This window comes from Tachysurus vachellii, chromosome 15 (assembly GCF_030014155.1).
Source record: "Tachysurus vachellii isolate PV-2020 chromosome 15, HZAU_Pvac_v1, whole genome shotgun sequence".
In the NCBI taxonomy this organism is placed as follows: domain Eukaryota; kingdom Metazoa; phylum Chordata; class Actinopteri; order Siluriformes; family Bagridae; genus Tachysurus; species Tachysurus vachellii.
In genome coordinates, this window is record NC_083474.1 from 8412159 (window position 1) to 8424272 (window position 12114).

The following is a 12114-nucleotide window of genomic DNA, read 5'->3' on the forward strand; positions in this document are numbered from 1 at the left end:
GCCTCACACCTCCAGGGTTGGGGGTTCGATTCCCACCTCCGCCTTGTGTGTGTGGAGTTTGCATGTTCTCTCCGTGCCTCAGGGGTTTCCTCCGTGTACTCCGGTTTCCTCCCCCGGTCCAAAGACATGCATGGTAGGTTGATTGGCATCTCTGGAAAATTGTCCGTAGTGTGTGATTGCGTGAGTGAATGAGAGTGTGTGTGTGCCCTGTGATGGGTTGGCACTCCGTCCAGGGTGTATCCTGCCTTGATGCCCGATGACGCCTGAGATGCCTGATCGGCTCCCCTTGACCCGAGGTAGTTCGGATAAGTGGTAGAAAATGTGTGAGAGAGTAATTCTTATTCTTAACACTTATTATCTCTATGTGTCTAAATCGAGTAACATTAACTGACACGTTTATTTTCGAAACATCTGACTTGATTTGATGTTTATTTTTTAAAACCTTGTATAAAAACACAAATCTCGCACCTACACCTAAAATCGAACCCACAACTGCAGCACTGTGTGTACATGTGTGGTCTAAATGACTGAATTTAGTACCGCAGTATTTATAACAGTAGTGTGTTTACATTAATACTAAGTGAATCAATTACACTCACTTTACATCTTGTGATTAGAAACTTTAAATTAAAATACATTTTTCTAAATTATACTTAATATTATTTATTCAATCTGACTGACAGCTTAGCTTCGCTGGCTTGATGACTGCTACACTGACAAAATCTACATAAACATAACCAGAATACTGAAACAAACCTAGCTGTAGTACTGATGGAGCTAATATTAGGTAAAAATGTTTTTGGTAAAATATATTTAAAATAAAAATTTTGCATTAATTAAAGCTACAGCGAAGAGTCGTAGTTAGATAGATAGATAGATAGATAGATAGATAGATAGATAGATAGATAGATAGATAGATAGATAGATAGATAGATAGACAGACAGTCAGTCAGACAGACAGACAGACAGATAGACAGTCAGTTAGACAGACAGACAGACAGACAGACAGACAGACAGACAGACAGATAGATAGATAGATAGATAGATAGATAGATAGATAGATAGATAGACAGACAGTCAGTCAGACAGACAGACAGACAGACAGACAGATAGACAGTCAGTTAGACAGACAGACAGATAGACAGTCAGTTAGACAGACAGACAGACAGACATACAGACAGATAGACAGTCAGTTAGACAGACAGACAGACAGACAGACAGATAGATAGATAGATAGATAGATAGATAGATAGATAGATAGATAGATAGATAGATAGATTTGTTAAATGCTATGTAGATTTGCAGATTTTGCTATGTAAAATCTGTTCACTTTTTTAATACATGTGATGCACTTGAGCCATTAGATCTTCACCAAAATAAAGACTTGTACATGCTGCAGAGATAACAGGGGCACCATTTCAAAAAGTTTTTTAAATGGGCTAAACAAAAAAAAAGCACAATCTGGCCGAACAGAACAGAAGCAGCTCTAGTGGCTTTCAGGGAGTCAGGATGGAATTTAAATGCAAATGCACCCATGTTTTCACTAGAAGGATGCTTTGAGATTTATTTATGTTTTTTTTTTTTTTTTTTATGGAAACCTATCACAACTATATGCTTTTTGAACATCCTATCTATTTAGTCCTCCCTTTAATAATGTCTACAGTACTGGAAAGGCCTGTGGTGCAATCCCCTTTCCTGTTATTGCTGGAACAATTTTCAGCCTCTTAGTTATAGTGAAGGGAAATTAAAAAGATGTCCTTTACCAATGGTGCCTAATATTAGCTTGAAAGGGCTGGTGTTGGGGCAGCTATTAATTCCAGCCAAGCAGAAGCCACACCTGAGTCTACTAAAATGACTGGACACCTCTGAGTGCTTCCACCTTTGCGGTAAAGGGTAAAGGTTTTGGATAAACCCTTGTACAGGTGTGATGGTAAGGTGTTTGCAAATATTTGGGATATATTTTGTATTCTGCTATTGTTATACATCATATTTATCAGTCCTGACATCTCATTTAGAGAGTCTTACATGCAACTATTCTTCCAGACTAATCGTAGATTAGTTCTTCCAAACGTGCCCTGTGATGGGTTGGCACTCTGTCCAGGGTGTATCCTGCCTTGATGCCCGATGACGCCTGAGATAGGCACAGGCTCCCCGTGACCCGAGGTAGTTCGGATAAGCGGTAGAAAATGAGTGAGTGAGTTCTTCCAAACGTAGCTGAAATGTTCTTCCAAACGTAGCTGAGTACTGTAGCACTCATTAGCATATTCACTTCAAAATGTTATATACTTCAAAGCAGAAACTGAAACAGTGCATACTTTTGTGTGTAATATTTGCTCGTTGTCTGCTAGGTCACGTCGAGAGGAACAGCATCTTGTTCAGAAGGTATCAAAAGCACTTCCTGCTTAATATCTTCATTTTTCACCTTGTTTTTGAAAACGACCTACAATATATCTTACTTTTTTGTTTCTATTACACAGGTTTAATACAAAAAAAAAGTTAATTACAAAAATGTTTTCACAGCCACAAGCAAATATTAATCTTGTTTACAGTGAAACATCAAAATTTATAGAAAAGCCTACTCACTTAGGTTAACATACCATTGATTTTAAACCTACAGTGTCTTTGAAAACCGAGTGTTCCCTCTTCCGATGTCTGCGTTACGGAGCCTCCAAAAAAGAGGCTCCAATAGAAGCTGATGTTACACTATACATACAGTATACGTTATGGAGCCTCCAATAGATCATGTGACTATCAAGTATACGTTATGGAGCCTCCAATAGATCATGTGACTATCAAGTATACGTTATGGAGCCTCCAATAGAAGTTAATGTGACACTATACATTATTGCTTTGTGTAAGGTATAATTTAATTTAATTTAATACTCAACATAAAATGAATTAATCAAGCACTGTTCTTGAAACAATTCACGATGCATTAATGTCTTCAAATAAAAACGGTCTTTTGTTGACACAGTCTTTTGTGTCAGACTAATCCAGTTGATTTGATTAGGTAAAAGTTTAGAGATGGTATTGTTAGACTTAGACATTATAATTAGACTTTATTGAAAAAAAAAAGAAATATACATCAGGGCACACATTGATGACAGTGCACAAGACAAGATATCTACAGTACAGTACTGGATTTTGTTTTTTAGATTCTCTCTCCCACAGTTGAGGTGTACCCACGATGAAAATTACAGATCTCTCCATTCTTTGTAAGTGGAAAACTTGAGAAATGGGCTGTGTATGCATAAACAGGCTGAGTTAATTAGGTACAGATGTTTTATTTAGATATTTAGTTTTAGGAATAGTGGACAGATGTGGATTTTAAAGCGCTAGCAATACCGCTTTATACCCTTGATTGGAGGTTTCCTCTGCTATACAGACAGACAAGACCCCTTCGATGCTAGGCTGTGTTTGTTTAGGTGAAAGTATTTTATTAGTGAATGATCCAGTATGTGGCAGGTTGGCAAGCATCGACACTATTCTGGTTTGTACCTCTCAATTCATGAGAATAAAATATTCTTTGTGAACACTGGCAAGCTGAATTGTATAAAAACTGAGGTGGGAGAATGGCCAGAGAAGACAAAGGGGACATGAAAAATGACTTGAGGGACAAAAAACAGAAGATGGGAATCGCTTGGAGGGAATGAGGCCGTGCCTGCTGCTAGTGACTGGGTTAATGCACTGTGTGACTTTTAGAGGACTTTGAAAAGTCGCTTCTATTTCTTAGCTAGAACGTACGCACATCCACATTTCCTCCATGCATATACTCGGCTCACGTCTCAAATGTCAGCGCTCGGCCTTCTCTATCACCATCTTTTCTCATTTTTTCAGGGAGATAATATCCTCACATGGCTTTTCGTACCACTGCTATGCGGATGACACGCGACTCATTATCTCCTTTTCTCCCTCAGACACTCATGTTTCAACTCGTATCTCTGCATGTCTGGCAGATTACTGAGTTCCCTTCTCTGGCTTCCTGAAGCTGTCTAAATCAAATTTAAAACATGCTTGACTAAACAGACTGGTCCCATCTCTCTGAAGGCACTTATCTTCTCAGCTATCTTCTGCACTGCCTTTTCTTCAAGCTCTGGTACAGCTCTTCCCTCCATCCAACAGGATACAAGTCAAGCATAAAGGCTGAAAATTAACCTCCTCTGGCTGTCCAAACTGTTTCTGGCTGTCTGTATAGACTCCAGACCTAGCTCTATTATTAGAATTAAAATCTCCTTGACCTGTACTTTTTCAATCGGTTTTCTCTATTGCTTGTTGAACTAAAACTAACACTACCAGGGATTTAGCTTTATAGTATTCTTAGAACTTTAACTTATTTGTACTAGCATGATATGTATTTTTATTGGATACTATAAAGGACAGTTTCTTTGGGAAAGGGCAGCTTTCAAATACAATATTCTGAATGTAGCACACGTACTGCTCGGTGAACAGAATCCTCTTAGATAATGTCTAAAAGATTTTCCAGAAGCTGAAGGCAAAATGAAGCTTGCAATCTGATGCCTTGGAACGGCTTCACTCCAATTTTCTTGGCCACAAAAGCAATGTTTGGTTACTTTGCATGTTGTGGCAACTCTAAGGGTTGGGCCATCATTATGGAATATGGTCAGGTCAATTAAAAGGTATTAATCCTCCTGTTATTCATTTGTTAAATCCCTTCTTGGTTTCTCTCAGACTCTGAGTTGCACAGAATGTTTAGTGGTAGTGAAATCTTGGCTAGTGATATACATGGTGGAGCCTTGAATTTGTGGAATTAAACTTGACCGTGCTCACGGTTTTACTTTTCAGTGAATTGCAGCATCTTAAAAAGTGTGTGTGAGTTACATTCAAGTAACCAGTGGTTATACTGGATATCAGATAGTCACACTTATGCTGATATTCAATATAAGAGCATGATTTAGAGTGCTATATTGCAAGAAATTGATTTCGAGTAACAATATGGCCAAATAATACATTACGTAATAATACGTCGAAAAGAAGCCATGATTAAGTAACTGGCTAGCTAGCTCACAATGATTTGTACCCTACCGTTAAATTTAGTGATACGGGCATCCTTCTTCCTTTTCCTCTTCATCTGATGAGCTTCGTATTTAAAGTCAGAACTTACATATATTCATGAATTCTGCTCTACTCTTTCAGTCTGTTGTTTACTCTGTTTACTGATAATTTCTTGAACAGTTTTAGGATACTGTTCCTAAAAATTGGAATTTTAAGCAGCGAGCATAGACAAGGAACACCACTCGTCCAATCAGATTAGTGGACTGGAACGATCGTGACGTTATATAAATAAAAAACAAATAAAGAAAAAAATATATATACACAACAGAAGTAAATAGCCTGTACACCAAGAGTGCACAAGAAAGAATATATATATATATATATATATATATATATATATATATATATATATATATATATATATATATATATATATATCAATCAATGTGTTTGAGATTTCAACTAGATACAGGTGTATTACTTTTGGCTACAAATGGCAGAATTTACTGTCTACTCTGTTCTTCACTTCTCCAGATCATGCTTTCTGGTGGGCGCTCAAAATGTGGAAAACTAAAATGCTAGATTTTCATCCTGATTCATGTCATGTCATACTAATTCATGTTATGTCAGTGCTATGCTATTTATATATTTTTTTGGGGGATATTTTTGCCTGTGTGTGAGTGGATCGTTGGTGTTGATTCAGAGAGTGTGTTATGCTTGAGTCTAAAATTCATCAGTGCCCAGATAAAGCACTCAAATGAACCATTGATAACTACACTGTGACGTGATTTGTATGCAAAAGCCATACACGCTTTATTTTAACTATTGCTTATATCTCAGCATAGTGCCAGTGATATAAGCTGTGGATCTAGAGTGGATCAGCAAGGGGCATCACATTTATTTTTTACCATGTGTCCACAGGCTTTTTCCTGATATGAGATGCAGCAGAGAAGCTACCACTAGTCACTCAAGATCAAGTAAAATTTCCTGGCTTCGGAGATAAAAGGTACGATGCTTTCACCTTTTCTCTTCCTGTAATTGTGACAGATTTACAGATTTTGTTTGATTTTGACGTCATAGGTTTTGTTTTTGCAGATAGGTGCTATCACAACTAGCACGTCAAGCTCTTTTTAGTCCGTGTGGGAGGAAAAGGCACGTTTGGAATAAATAGGCACATGAAATTCATACAGTCATAGACTCAATTACTTACAGGTCGACTTTTTTTTGTATATACAGCTTTATAGATTGGTGTCCAAAGGTCTGAGAGTATTAGGGAATATGCTGTCTAGTATTCTTGTCTGAATTAATGCAGCAAATTTAATTACAAATATTTATTACATTCTATTATTATTATTATTATTATTATTATTATTATTATTATTATTATTATTATATAAAGTGAATTTCAGAGTTTTGTAGTATTTTGTATTTGGTGTTCTGTGTAGCACTCAAGCTGGCATGGACAAAGTTTGTGTAAAACATTATGATCCATTTTAGATCAAATCCATCAGAATGTTATCTGAACACGTACCTCAATAGAGTAGATTATGCATGTGTAAAACCTGAGCTTTTGTACAAAGCAGTAGTCAATGACCACTGATCAATAGTCATTATAGATTTAAAACAGGGACCTAGAAATATGAAATGTTGAGTAAAGTACACTAAGGTCAAACATGAGTCATGTGTTTGTTTCAGTCCCATACGTCATGGACACCATTAGCAGTTATCACCATTAGCAGTTAATTTGATTGTAACAGAACAATCAGAAGCCAGAAGCTACCTGCAATGTGTTTAATAGCATTTTTTAGGATGGAAAGGTAACAGCAGATAGTAAACAGTGCTGCCTTGCTCTAATAAGTAACTTATTGGTGTTTAGAAACTGCCATATTAACCCTGACAAGACATGAGAAAGAGGGTAGGTTAATTGTTGTGATAGCTGTAGTTCAGATTTATAGATCTAACAAAAGAGAGATAGATAAGAGAGAGCGAGAGGGAGGAAGAGAAGAGAAGAGAAGAAAAGAGAAATGATCTTCCTCTTTCAAAAAGACTTGTGACTCAAGCAGTTGATCTGAGTCAATGCCTGTTTTAGCCATGCTAAATAGAGGGCGGAAAAACATACTTCTACTCACTGTGCTCAAATATCTCGATTTTTATTTCATCTGACTGTAAAACACATTTTCAAAACGTTGTGGGTTTTTTTTTTTGTGACAAGCTTGACATCACCAAATTACGAGAAAAATCATGCATCAAGTAAAGACAAGTCAAGAAGCTTTTATTGTCATTTCAACCATATATAGCTGACGCAGTACATAGTGAAATGAGACAAGGTTTCTCCAGGACCCTGGTGCTACAGTACATAAAACACAAACAAAGCTACATAGAACACCACCAAGCTAAGGACTTAAAGTAAAGTTAGTCCTATCCACATAAAGTGCATCTGTTTAACTGGTGCAAACAGTGCAAGACAAAAGACAGTGCAAACAAACAATACAAAACACTACAAGACAATACACAAAAGCAGCACCGACCAGTGTACATACTGTATATTCTACAATACATGTGAAAGAATATAGGAATGAACACTTTATATAATAGCAGCATTTATATGAGGTATTGTAATGAGTTATACAAGACAGAAATTGACTGAATGTGAAAGACAGCATGTGCAAAGAGCATAAACAGTGTACAAAACAGCATGTAAACAGTTTGATATGCGTGACGCTGTAGACACGGTTACATGGCAGCTACTCAACAGTAGCTTTTCTGTGGACTGTAACATTTGTTTTTCACCAGCTTCTACAGTACAGTAGGTCATTTCAGACCTGGATTTTGGAAGTTTTTTCTGATTTTGTCAGACCACTTTCCTGACCAGACATAGCCAGATTTGTGTTTTCTTTCTAAACTTGGCAAAGAGTTTTTGTACTTGGGAACAGTTGTTTGTATAGATGATCTTGGTACAAGAAGTCGCTTAGAAATTGTATGAAGTGACATTATCTCATGTAAATGTACCATCCTCTTTCAGAGATTGATGTACTGTATTGTTAGAGCTCCCCAGACTTTCCTATTGTAATACATGTCCCTCAGTCTAATGGCTGCATTCAAATGAGTCCTATTTATACGGGCACAGGAAAATGTACCACCTGTATTCTACCATAATTACTAAAAAGGGCTTCAGAGGACATGTGAGAATGTTAAAGGATATTACAGAAATTTCTACTTCACTAACATCCTAATCTGCAAAGTTGCTGTAGGTATACAGTATTTTGAGCTTTTCAGAAGGCCCACAGTACGTTTATATAAAAACAAGCCTTACATTTTAGATTTTTTTTTTCTTTTGTGTGACAAGAACCATGTGTTCCAATGATTCTGTGACAGAAAACGATCAGTTGAATAAAAAGAAATGTCACTGCCATGACTTACATGTCCCTATAAAGCTCATATGAACTTTTGAACCCAGTTGTTGTTGCTCATCAATGCAAAATATTGCTTGTCTTTTTTTATTCCTTCCTGTAAGTTTTCTAGTTATTGCTTGAGGGGGAATTTGAAGCATGCCTCTGTGCACTGTTTTCAAACCACCACACCAAGTAATGTATTATTCAGTTTACATTCTACCAATAATATGGGTCACTTAAATAGATTTATTTATTTATTTATTTAGCTACTTCAACTAGAAACTTTTATTCTGGTGGCTGTGTGTTATAAGCTTATCCCTCTGTGTTGATGGAACACACACACAGAGAGAGAGAGAGAGAGAGAGAGAGAGAGAGATTATGACTGTTGTTTATTGTAAGTGTTTGTTGCCTTTTTGGAATCCTTTATCATTTGTAACGTTGCTCCCATTTAAAACAGTTCGGCTGAAGCCAAGCCACTTTTAGGGTCATGATTGAGGACAATGTCCCGTCCAGAGACAAGCTGTTTCGTCTTGAGGTTTTGTTCACACCGACCATCGAAAATATGTTTTTTTTTCATTGGTTGTTGCGTTAAATCTTACCCAGATAGTGCTATTTTCTGATTGGCTATTGTGTAGCCTCTTTTTTTGATTGGCTGATAAGTGTCAGGCTCGACTAAGATTTTTTTGGTGCTGCGGCATATTAAATATATGATAAATAGTCCAAAAGTTTTTCTGCGTGAGAAATACAGTGTGTGGCGGGAGACAAATACAATGTGTGACAAAAGACACAAATGCGTGACTGTCACGCTCAATACGTAAAATCATACGTTTCTGTTGTAAAGTGAAGGGATACATTTCTCTGATCTAACAGCGATCATGCTGAGCAGGGCAGTGGGGTAAGATTACTATAGCTATAAGTCAGCCGACTAGTTAAAAGTCAGTATGGAGAACAGAATAGAAAGAATAGAAAGTTAAAAAAAAGCAAAACAAAACAAAACAATAGAATCTGCTGAACTGCTATCCAAATAGGGCGTAATAAATCATATTATACTGTGATTAATTTGGCATTTATCAAATTTAATGTGGTATAAGAAAATATAATTAATCTGAATTTTATTACTGGATATGACATGCATTTAAATGAATACTGTATTATCACAAATAATACCCCCGCGTGCGGTGTAGCCCGTAGCACTATAACACTCCTTTTCACTCTCATTTCTGTTCTGTTTTTATCCTCTGTTTTTCTTGTAATGTCCTGCATGTTTCATCATTAAACTTGCCTGTTTTCAGTTTCATTCTTAATTTATGTATTTATTTAAACCCTTGTGGTGTGCGCTGTTCTCGTTGCAAACTATATGTTCTGTGTGTTAGTGTCAGAGAAGTTACTGAGCCTCTCTACTCTGTTTAGTAATCCTGTATACTGTAATTTTTTTAGAACCGTTTTAGACTTGCCTGTCTTGTCCTGTTCTTGTGTTGTTTTTCTGTCCATAGCCTGATTCAGACCTGCTTTTCTTTTGCCTTTTTTTTTTTTTTTTTTGGATCTACTGTACCTGTTTTTGATTTGGCTTCAGAGTCAATAAAGAGCCCACCTCCGCCCATGTCCTCATACTGTAGCATGCCTTTGTCCCTGACTTATACGTGACAAATATTTACTTGCTAATTAAAACAAATCTTCCCAAATGTTTCTCTTTCCTACCTGATAGCTTTAAAAAAACAAAAAACATCCAATGTACAGTTGTCAGGACTCAGCCTGGACTTTTGTCACGTGTCTGCACCGCCTTTGTTGACTCCTCCCCATCTCCAACGTCAGTGTATTCCTTTGTCCTTTGTACTGTTTAGTTTTCGTCTTTGTTCCTGTTTTATGTATTTACTTTATTAAACCCTACTCATTTGAAGCTATCTTGCACACACTCTTACCCAGAGAATCATAAATTTTATCAATTTTTATACAACTGAGCAGTTGAGGGCCTTGGGGACCCTTGGCAGACCTGGGATGCTAACTCACTTCCTTTCAATTGGTAGTCCAGCACCTTAACCAATAGGCTACCACATCCCCTGAATGTATTTGTTCAATCTGTACTAAATGCGTTTCACGCTCGCTTCCAGCACAACAGCACAATTCCTTTTTTTAGCAAGAAATCATAACACATTTCACAATTTACAGGCATGTCAGTTAAACATGAGTAATGGGGACAGCAAATTTGGCCAGCTATAATTACACACACAGCTCCATAACAATGCGACATGAGACAGTGGGACAGTGATCAGACAGCCTATTTGTCCTTTTTTTCTGGTCGCACAATCATACATCATGTTTGTAGCATATCAGATCAAAGACAGTGATTTCACTGGATTTCGATTCTTTACTTACGACGAACAAAACTAAGCTCCTTCAGACCAAAATTTTTTTCTTCCACTAAGAAAAAAAATCCCCTCTTGATATGTCTTCTTCTCCAGCTTAGAAATGTACCTAAAAAAGGATTTGTGCAAACATGTTTTTATTTGATTTCTTTCATGCACTACAATAAATGCCATGACTGAAGTGTCAAATTTCAGGAAACCCGTAGGAGGAATTCTTATAAGCCATTTAACCATCTGGTGAACTAGAGGTTAAAGAGATACAGAAGGAGAAACAGTCTTAAAGATTATACACTACTGTATATATTGTAACAGTGAATAAAGGGTTGTTGTATCATAAGAGGATCAAGAAAGTCATGATATACTTTAAATGATAAGGAGATGTGGTAGCCTGGTGTGTTAAGGTGTTGGACGATTGATCGGGAAGGTTGTGAGATTGAATCCCAGGTCCACCAAGCTACCACTACTAGGCCTTTGAGCAAAGCTTCTTACCTTCAATTGCTCTGTTTTATAAAATGTAAGTTGCTTCAGAGGGGGCACGGTGGCTTAGTGGTTAGCACGTTCGCCTCACACCTCCAGGGTCGGGGTTCAATTCCCACCTCCACCTTGTGTGTGTGGAGTTTGCATGTTCTCCCCGTGCCTCGGGGGTTTCCTCCGGGTACTCCGGTTTCCTCCCCCGGTCCAAAGACATGCATGGTAGGTTGATTGGCATCTCTGGAAAAAATTGTCCCTAGTGTGTGATTGCGTGAGTGAATGTGTGTGCCCTGCGATGGGTTGGCACTCCGTCCAGGGTGTATCCTGCCTTGATGCCCGATGACGTCTGAGATAGGCACAGGCTCCCCGTGACCCGAGGTAGTTCAGATAAGCGGTAGAAGATGAATGAATGAAAGTTGCTTCAGATAAGGGCATCTGCTAAATGCTGTAAATGTATTATAAATATTATTAGTAAACATTAGTGTTAATTAAAAAAGTAATATTATTTATTTATGGCGCATATTAAAGTCAGGACTTTAACTCTCAGGACTTTAGGACTAGGTGCAATATAGGTGCAAGTTAAAATATATATAATATAATATATATTATTATTATTATTATTATTATTATTATTATTATTATTATTATTATTATTATTATTATATATTATCTATATATAGTAGTATCTAGTATACTTAATATACAGAATAATAATAATAATAATAATAATAATAATAATAATAATAATAATAATAATAATAATAATAATAAATACTGTTATTATCTTTTATAAAAATAAAAGCATTTTACACTTTGGTGCAGAGATTACATTCCTCTGTATATGCAGATAAATCTGCAGTTTTTATTTGCAGTTT

General features: G+C 36.8%; 1 protein-coding gene across 1 annotated transcript in view; it reads left to right on the forward strand.

Annotated features, from left to right (window-relative positions):
- Positions 1-12114, forward strand: part of grik4 (glutamate receptor, ionotropic, kainate 4) — a 385301-nt gene that overhangs the window by 109540 nt on the left and 263647 nt on the right. The window contains exon 2 of the mRNA XM_060887855.1: positions 5935-6019. The gene's annotated coding sequence lies outside the window, so the exon portion shown is untranslated. The remainder of the gene's footprint in view (positions 1-5934; positions 6020-12114) is intronic.